This window comes from Amblyomma maculatum, chromosome 1, assembly GCF_055883805.1.
Source record: "Amblyomma maculatum isolate TAMU_Amacu chromosome 1, ASM5588380v1, whole genome shotgun sequence".
In the NCBI taxonomy this organism is placed as follows: Eukaryota; Metazoa; Arthropoda; class Arachnida; order Ixodida; family Ixodidae; genus Amblyomma; species Amblyomma maculatum.
In genome coordinates this window covers 53,975,383-53,985,760 of record NC_139344.1, presented here as the reverse complement: position 1 = coordinate 53,985,760, position 10,378 = coordinate 53,975,383, and the positions used below count along the sequence as shown (strand labels likewise).

The window sequence follows — 10,378 nt, the reverse complement described above, 5'->3', positions numbered from 1 at the left end:
AGTTTTGATTGTAAATAATTCGGCATTTATAGACAAATATCATGCAGTAATCCAGGTAATGAACATCTTATGCATCACTGCAAAGAAAAAAAAAAGCGGAATTAATGTTCTGGTTTTTCATCTACACTCCTTAAAACAGATTGAAAAAAAAAATGAGCCACTTTTTTTTCTGATCTATGAGATGCTATTCCATCTTGGAATGACAGTTGAAAAAATGCATGAGAGGATTTAGATGCACTTTTAAATTTATTACCACAAGAGATTGCTAAATAACTGCATCAAAATAACAGCCCAATGCCTCATTTTTCCCATTATCTGAACTTTTGCTTATTGTGAATAACAGAAAGTGAAACAATCTGGCCAATGCCCATAACTGACCTACAGCACTGAAGTATTGGTTTTTCAGTGAAGCATGAACCATAACCCAAGTAACATAGCTTCACTGGCCATTTTAGATATCAGATTCCTTGTGACATCAAAAGAAAAACCTCTGAGAACACTGTAGAGCCTGCACTAGAGAAATATGAAAGTCCAAGCATTGCTGCTGCTCTTGTGACACTAGATGTACTGGCATTCGTGGACTTCACTTGCACTCGCCCATATGGCATACGTTTATGATGTATTTACATATGCTAAATAAGGTAGCGGCACAGATTGAAGTGCATGAAGACAACGATGTGCACTGCACCGTGCAGGGGTGTGCTGGAGTTGAAACTTGAGGAAGGCATTGATGTGCACTGTACAGCATGAGAGTGTGTTGCAGTTTTAAAGAAGGCATGATCGTCTGCGGTGGTAATATAGTGATCACAGTCCTGGACCAAGAAAGCTGATCTGTTTGTTCTAGTGTGGGTTCGAAACCCATTAGGGGCAGTGTTTTTTATTAAATGGACCTTGAAAAGCTATTTATCAAAATTGTAAAATGCACACAAACAATATGCACCCCATCCATCCTCTCCACAACGCAAAAGATTTTAAGCTAACTTCATTGGCACCGAATGTATGGGCCATTGAAAATGATGCTCTCTCCTTAACTTATGCCGGTAAGGAAGAAAAAAAGGAAGTAAACGCATCACGACACCCCACCACACCCCGCCAAATACACGTAACTTGGGAGCATCTAATGAGTGGGTATGCCTAGCAGCCCCGATGACATCAGTAGGGATGTTTGCACGTGGGGATGTGTTGCTTAAATTGGTTGCGAGCAGTTGTCAGGAGCATGTTAACAAATTTTCAACTTATTGGCTCTATCCAAAGCTTTCAAATCTGACTCAAATACTCATAAAGACTACCTCTATGTATTTCTTGCATTAGAATTTACTGCAAGTAGTATATCAGGGACCCTTTATTTATCCATCAGGACACAATCTAATGTCAGGCTCTGCCAACACATGCTGCCAGCAAACTCCAGTGATGCCACTCATAAAAAAATAAAGGCTTTTGCATTACAAATGATACACAAATACAGCAATGCAGTACAGCCCTCTTGGGCTCCTCATGCATGTCGAAGGTTCATGAGCATGATCTCTTGCAAGAAAAAAGTACTCTCAACATGCTTTATCTGCTTAAGCATGCAAACCCTGCAGGAAAAACCAACCCATTGATTTTAATTTCGAGAATTACGGGTATAAGTTGGAAAAGGAACATGTAGCAATAGAAAAAAGCTGCTACATATGGTATCACCTATGTATCAGCAAAGATCTTACCTTTCCATCATGTGCAACAAATGGTGAGACGGCTGAGGTAGAGCTGCAAGCAGTGGTTGCAGGCTGAGAATCCTGGAATAAATCCAAAATATGATGCCAGTATTAGATTATTAATATATGAATCAGCACCTCCATAACAAAGTTTTGACAGAAGTGCTGAAGTCCAGATGTTAATAATCAAAATACAGAAAGCTGGACTTGAAATAATTTACTCTGAATAAACAGCCTACCTTTTCGCCATGCGCAGCAAGTGGTGGAACTGGTGAGGTCCTGCTGCCGCCAGTTATGGCTGTGGGTCGAGATTCCTAATAAATATTGAAAATACTGGCATCAATAACAAGAAAATAATACATTAAAAATTCAACACTTTTAAAAGAAAATTTATGTGCTTAAGCTTTCATACCTTATTGTAACAGATGTTGGTAAAATGAAAGATAGAAGATGTCTACACAGTATGAAAGAGGCATTCGATAAGGGCTGCAGGGGAGCCTCAGTTTGCAAGTAGAGGTAACGTTTGTACAAGGTGACTTTTCTTCATCTGGACAGCAAAATCATCACTGGCGGGGTTTAAATCTGCTTTTGCTTTCAATGAAGAAAAACCAGGGATGGGGGAGAGGGAAGCAGGAAAGCAGTGAAAAGAATTTTTTCATAGGTATGAATATCTATGAGCCTAGAACCAGTGATCCTGTGGCCTGAAAATAAAATAAAATAAAAGTAGCAGCAGCAGGAAAAGCTACCAAGGGGGGGGGGGGTTATGAGTTGGTACCTAAAGCAGGTTCGATGCTGACATGGGTTCCTTGAAAGGCAACAGGCATTTTAAAGGTCCCTGATAAGCAATACAGCTACAGGGGAATAGATATCAAGGGCTTTCCAGAAGGAGGCGAGTAGGATAATTGAAAAAAAAAAAAAGGAACAGAGTATCAACAAAACACCTTAACTGAAATACCTGCCAAACACTACAATATCTGAAGAAAAGGACTCAAGAGGAAACCAAAGTAACAAGTAATAAGAAGGAAACATGTTAAGAATATGTGCAGTTATGCTACAGTGTGTTGGAACTTGGAGGGCGGGGGGGAGTGTAGACGTGCTGTGAATGGATTGTACAATTAATACTTCCTTTGATTGTTTTACAAGCTAGTTATGGTGCAGAGGGGATATTTATTTCTGTTGGTTCCAATGTTCTAAATATATAGATTAGATAAGTAAAAGCTAGTTAATTCGAACTTCATGGGTCTAGTTATGCATAAAAATTCAATTATCCGATGTTCAAATTATTGAATGGGCTCAAAAAAAAAAAACGACAGCCATTTGCATTACGGTAAGTTTACCATACACACTCGCGTAACGACCCCAAGCATGCTGAACGCACCTTCCAATTTCGCCACTCAGAATTTAAAAAAAATGAAGCGTTAGTCGATAGCGCATCCCTCCATTTTGGCACGGTAGTCCTGTCGCTGCTGTAAAGCCCTTGCATCCTTAAGCTGCTGCAGCCCGCAGCGTATTTCTAGGCAGAGCGCCAAAATACTGTGCAGTGATAACATTGATGTTTACCTCTTGGCGTTAGCTCAAAAAAGGGAAGGGGGGGTGCAAATTTGGCAGGGCGCCAGCGCTTGTCTGGTTGTGCAAGCCTCGTTTCCAATATGTTCCCTTTATCATGCCGCGTTCGAGGCAGGCACCATCTACGGCCACACACTCATTTTGCGGCTGACCGCGTGCTTTGTTGACTGATGGATGTAAGAACAGACGTGTCGCAAAAAAAAAAAAAAAGAATTTCTCTTTGCTTCTCTTTGAACTCTTGGCTTGTTTCCTTCATGTCCCCATTCAAGAAACACATGTCAGCATCAGGCATATTTTAGATGCTGACCCCTCATCTACCTTGTAGCATTGTAGCTTTTCCTGCTGCTGCCACCTTTTATTTTCTTTTTCAGGTCATGAGATCACTGATTCCAGTCTCAACAGATATTCATACTTACGGGAACATTCGCTCCTCGCCCTGTTTTTTAAAATTCTCCTGCCTCCCTAGCTTTTCGTCTTCGGAAGTAAAAGCGCATTTGAACCATGCCAGTGATGACTGTGCTGACTAGATGAAGACGAACCTTTGGATCGGCTTCCGAACTGAAGGTCCCCTTCAACCCTTGCTCAATGCTCTTTCATACTGTAATGGATGTATGCAAACTTTGTGTTCCAAACAAAACAAGCCAAACAGGCCAACATTCAGAACATTTGCTCCTTGCTCTGTTTTTTGTTTTTAAAATTCTCCTGCCTCTTTGGCTTTTCTTGTTAGGAAGCAAAAGCACATTCGAACCCTGCCAGTGATACTTGTGTGCGGGCTAGTTGGTTAGATGACTCTGAAGACCTCTGGCGCTGCATAGTTACATACAAACACAACACACACACAAGAGATTACAATAAGACATTCAGCCCGATGATGTGCTCACTACCAACTGGCTGTTATTTGTGATGCGAAGAAGAAAGCATCACAAAAAGACGTAAGGTTACAATAAGAAGAAAACAAAAGATTCATGAAAAATAGGAAGAAAAATTCTGAAGGAAAATAAAACGAAAATAGCGGCAAATTGCACCTATCTTCTTGTCACAATTGTCCGAACGAAGCAGTATCACTTCCGTCCTGTTGAGCGCCACAGACTGAGCATTCCCGCATTCCTTTTCTTCCCCCAAAGTCATCTTGATTGCTTCGATAATCTGTCTTTTCAAAATGTCTTTTGCGAGAGCCAGAAACTTAGTTTCGGTGAACCTTGCTACACAATTGTTACCCTTCGAGTCCTGTTGAGCGCCTACAACGAGTGCAATGGGTGAGCAGGTTTCCCGGAGCCTGCAATGCGGGGCCCACGAATTTCTGTGTTCTCATAGCCTCTTATTGAGGCATCGGCCTCTCTGTCCCACATGTCAGGGGAATCCGGTACACAACACCTTTGTGGCAGTTAACAAGGTGTCCTCTGTGCAGCACGCCACATCCTTCCTTGGTCTCACTCGTTGCGTTCTCCTTCCTGCATATACTCTTTAACTTGTTCGGTGCAGACAAGGTGACCCTAATTTCAAATCGGCTCATGATCTTAAGACAATGCGAGATGCCATGTACATAGGGCAGGACAACAACCTGTCTCCTCTTATCCCTGTCCATACACTCTCTTGTTCCAGGTCGCATATTTTTCAAACAGCTTTCAGCCGCAGGTAGCAAGATGCTCCTCATGATATCCACTTCTTTTCAACTTCTCAATCTGTAGGTCTACACTCTTACCTATCAAGTGCGGACAGGATTTGATCAATGCCTGCTGTAAACACGAGACAGCTAGCTCCCTCTTGATCAACTTTGTATGACCAGAGTCGTAAAGAAGAAGGCCTTTTTCCCCTCGTGTCCTATAAAACCAACACGTATGGTCTTCGCGGAACACAAGTCGTATATCCAAGTACTGGATATGTGCATTCTCTGGTAGCTCAAATGTCAACTCAAGCCCTATATGTGCATTAGGGAATAGTGCCACAGTGCTCTCAACTTTGCTCTCTGTGCATTCTCCATATGGCAAACAAACCAAAAAATCATCTACATATCGGAATGCCTTGGTAACTCCAGCTTCCTTCATATGTATAAAAAGTGTCCTATCACACTTGGCAAGGAATAGGTTACTCAATATAGGAGCAATTGAAGATCCTATGCAAATTCCATCTATTTGCTCCAGAAAAATGCCTTCAAATTCAACATACAAGGATCGGAAGTGTAGCTTAGCAGACCTAAAAAACAGTCACTGCTCATTCCATTTTCATTTTGGAACTTCACTACACCGTAGACATCAGCTGCTTCTTTGACAGCGAGGATGGCCATACGCTGGGGAATGTTGTAAAACAGATTTTTTGCGTCAACAGAGAAACACCTGATAGGTGCAGTCTGTTGAAGAAATTCAATCAGCTCATCTGAATTCCTCACCAACAGGGGGTCTTCCACATGGCAGCATCGTGCAGCTTCATTTCTTCAGAGGTACATCAATTGCCTCCCAGGTGAGTAATTCAGATGAGCTGACTGAATTTCTTCAACAGGCTGCACCTATCAGGTGTTTCTTTGTTGACGCGAAAGATCTGTTTTACAACATTCCACAGCGTATGGCCATCCTTGTTGTCGAAGAAGCAATTGATGTCTACGGCGCAGTGAAGTTCCAAAATGAAAGTGGAATGACCACTGACTGTTTTTTAGGTCTGTTGAAGCCATACCTCCGATCCTTGTATGTTGAATTTGAAGGAATTGTTCTAGAGCAAGAAGATGAAATTTGCATAAGATCTTCTATTGCTCCTATATTAAGAGACCTATTCCTTGCCAAGGATGATAGGACACTTTTTAATCATGAAGGAAGCTGGAGTTGCCAAGGCATTCCTATATGTAGATGATTTTTTGGTTTGCCTGCCGTATGGTGAATACACGGAGAGCAAAGTTGAGAGCACTGGGGCACTATTTCCTAATGCACATATGAGGCTTGAGTTGACGTTTGAGCTACCAGAGAATGCACAGATCCAGTACTTGGATATACGACTTGTGCTCCACGAAGACCATACGTGTTGGTTTTATAGGACACGAGGGGAAAAAGACCTTCTTCCTTACGACTCTGGTCATACAAAGTTGATCAAGAGGGGGCTAGCTGTCTCGTGTTTATAGCAGGCATTGATCAAACCTGTCCGTACCTGATAGGTAAGAGTGTAGACCTACAGATTGAGAAGTTGAAAAGAAGTGGATATCATGAGGAGCATCTTGCTACCTGCGGCTGAAAGCTGTTTGAAGAATATGCGACCCCAAACAAGAGAGTGGAAAGAGAGGGATAAGAGAAGACAGGTGGTTGTCTTGCCCTATGTACATGGCATCTTGCATTGAATTAAGAAGATCACGAGCCGATTTGAAATTAGGGTCTAGCTGTCTACACTAAACAAGTTAAAGAGTATGTGCAGGAGGAAGAACGGAACGAGTGAGACCAAGGAAGGATGTGGCGTGCTGCATAGGGAACGCTTTGTCAACTGCCGCAGAGGTGTTGTGTACAGGATTCCCCTGACATGTGGGAAGGCCTATGTGGCACAGACAGGCCGATGCCTCAATGAGAGGCTATGAGAACACAGAAATTTGTGTGCCGCATTGTAGGCTCCGGGAAACCTGGCGACCCATTGCTCTCATTGTAAAACGGAAGACTCTCAAAAGGGCTCGAAGGGTAACTATTGTGTAGCAAGGTTCACCAAAACTAATGTGCTGGCTCGCACAAAAGACACTTTGAAAAGACAGATTATCGAAGCATTGGAGATGATTTTGGGTGAAGAAGGGGAATGTGTGAGTGTTCAGTCTGTGGCGCTCAACAGGAAGGGACACTGCTTCGTTCAGACAATTGTGACAAGAAGATAGGTGCAATTTGCCGCCATTTTCGTTTTATTTTTTCCTCCAGAATTTTCTTCACATTTTTTCTGAATCTTCTGTTTTCTTCTTCTTACTGTACCGTTATGTCTTTTTGTGATGCTTTCTTCTTCTTCATATCACAAATAACAGCCAGTTGGAAGTGAGCGCATCATCGGTCTGAACATCTTATTGTAATCTCTTGTGTGTGTGTGAGTTGTGTTTGTGTGTAACTATGCGGCCCAGAGGTCTCCAGAGCGCCAGTGATGACTGTGCTGACTAGATAAAGACAAGTTTGCTTGTCGAACCTTTGGATCGGCTTGCGAACTGAAGGTCCCCTTCAACCCTGTCTCATTGCTGTTTCATACTGATGTATGCAATATTTGTATTCCAAACCAAGCAAGTCAAGCAGCAATTCTATGAGACAAGATTGACCATCTCCACTGCAATGCCACCATATCGGTTTAGAGTGGTCAACTCCCTGTTCTCTCTATAGAAATTTAAGCTCTCTGTGAGAGACCAAAATTTCATCCACCAAGTGAAGGGTGGGTTGACCAAATGCCATTTTCAATGGATATCATCCCAGAAGCTTTGAGCATGAGGCAGGAGCAAACATTTTTCCTATTGAGAAAGCTTGTGAGTACCAGGCTGTGTGGTGGATCAAACCAAGCACCTAGCTCCATAATGTGAAGTGGCTGGGTGCTCTATCACAAGGTCACTGCTATTGCAAATACAAGCTACAGACAAAAAAAGATTGTGGGGAACAACATAGATGCACTGCTTGTAAGCTGTGCATTCCAGCTAGAAAACTCATAGTTTCTAAAGGAAGTAGTTTTAAAGATTTTTGAAATATAAAGGTGAAGATGAAAAATTTCTTTCAGAAATGAACTGCTAGTCATAGTGGATATTCATGTTTAATAATCTTATATAGATGCTTGTCAGCTAAGATACCAATTGACTCATTAATGCAAGCGCAAATTAATTATTGAAATGAAGAAAACTTTTTGGAGTTAATCCTGTATCCCATCTGTTGCTTTAAACTGCAAGTTATTGTCATGACGGTCCTCATTGACTGCATCTAGTTAAAAGTAGTTAACTATTCCTCTGAATACATTTGTTCTCGTTTACCTAACACAACATCTCAGGTAACTATTTACATGTTCCTGAAGAGATCTCCTTTCCATTTTAAACCTTAAGTTTTAGCACCTGCTGAGAATGCGTGAAACATATCCAGTGCAGTGGCAACAGGTTCTAAATACATTTTGGCAGTTCATTACTAACTGTTTCATATGTTTTATACTGATATTCGCTGTATACGATAAGCAAAGATCTCAGCATTTCATCTTTTGCCAATGTAGAAGCAGTGAAGACAAAGTAACGAAGGGAAGAAAATAAATAGAACCTTTGTTAATAATACAAAATAAATTTGAAAGAAAGAAAAAGTCATTACAGAAAACATAAATACAAAATTGCTAAGGTCCTAATAGGATATTTTTTGGAAACTATTGTCAAACACAAACTTTGCAAAAAAGACGCAACAAGGAAAAGAGAGGAGTCACAATCAAACAAAAAAGTGTTGCTGAAAAAAATAGCATTCACTGAAATGATTCTGAGCTTGCCTGAATATATGCACACACACAAGGACACCACTAAACTGCAAACAAGTTTCAGAGAGAGTAAAGTTTCCTACAACCATATTAATGGATTGTCTCATGGTGATAGGAAAAACATGCACCTGACTGACACAGTAGCATGGCCAAAGTGCTGACTCTTGTAGAAGCATGAAATACCTTTTCAATTTATCTTGTCATTTGGCTTATTCATGTCTCAAAACAAGAAGTGTGCATTGACAAGCAGAGGTTGACATTTACATACATGAAAATTTGAAGCCAAGATGGATGAAGGAGGTATGTAGCGTTTTAAATATCCAGAATGGTGCTACAGACTTGTTTATGCAAATTCAATAACTAGTCATAGGAGCATTAATCATGTCTGCCTACCTTGCAAAATTACATGTTATGGTTATTCAACTTCTCTTTCAGTTATAATTCAAGCCTTCTTACTTGATTCTATGCCAAGAGCTTACTTTTGCCTTCTATTTAAAATTCACATATATTTAAACTTGCACGCAAGCCATGAACAATCTGAATGACATCTTTTTTCCTTTGACTGTTTCTAGTATTTCTACCTTCCAGAATAGTACCTTTTTCTTAAAAGCCTCCTTGCACTCCTTAACAAATATGCAGCCAAAGAAACATGACTCAGCGTCTCCTCGTCGGTGAAGCTGATTCAGTACTTGTTTTGACTTCTAAAGAGCATGTTAAGAAAAAGGTACTTCACAAGGTTGTCGAGGATCTAAAGAAACCAAGAAAATAGTTAACAGCTATGTTTATGGTTTACCCCCAAGTAGAAAATTAGGTCTTGAATACAGAACGAAATTAGTTTTTATGAAAGGGGATAAACCTGGTCAGGCATGAGCCACAGTTCACAGAGAACTACACCAAAAAAGTGGTTTAGTCAATGCAGACGAGGCACATATCAAGTTCCTCCTATTAGTTATTGAATTTGCATTAGATAAACATCATGGACAAACATACAGCTTAGGCAAAATGTCACTATAATAAAAGAACAGCTGCTTCTCCCACACCACCTTCACATTGTCAAGCCTGTACTACATATGAATATCTCTTTACCAAAGCACAAATGTTTTGGCATAAAGGCAGATTCCAAAAGCACTTCCAAACCTTCAAATTTCAAAGCCTCTTACTTGAGGCTCTGAGAGTAGAGCTCTGTGTGCTTCCGAGTGATGGTCTTGGGGCCGCTGGACGCAGCTCGACCATGCCTCCAGCTGGCTCAGACTTCTTGCAGCTGTGGGCTTCTCCCTTGAAGGCAGTGGTTGATTATTTACTTGTCCAGCTGCTGCACCTTCATCATCTCGGGCACCTCCCGGACTTGGCGGCACAAAGTCCTGAATAGACTAATATTCACAAGCGAGAAGAATGTTATGTTTTATAACAGCTGCAATAATGCATGCCTTATTCCTCGTGGATAACTAGCATAAAAGCAAGCAGTTAGTGAGAAAGGCAGCTTTAAAATGCACTGCATGTTTCTAGCATGCAGACATGCAAATGAAGAAAATTGTCTGCATCCATGCATGCATAAACTACTGCTCACATACAAGTCACAACAATGCAAGGAAAGGATACAGTGCTTGACATAGTATTTGTCTAGTGTACTCGAGGAGTGTTCCTGCCCATATATATTGTTTGAGGATCCATTGCAAATTTGAGCATAT

The 10,378-nt window shown here is 41.0% G+C and overlaps 1 long non-coding RNA gene across 1 annotated transcript; it reads right to left on the bottom strand.

The window, feature by feature from the left end:
* Positions 1 to 1,728: 1,728 nt before the first annotated feature.
* On the bottom strand, positions 1,729 to 10,014 carry LOC146202394 (uncharacterized). Its single transcript, XR_014702120.1, has 3 exons — positions 9,851 to 10,014; positions 1,934 to 2,008; positions 1,729 to 1,775 (listed from the first exon to the last, which is right to left on the bottom strand). It is a non-coding gene; the product is annotated as an uncharacterized LOC146202394 (long non-coding RNA).
* Between the last annotated feature and the right edge of the window lie 364 nt (positions 10,015 to 10,378).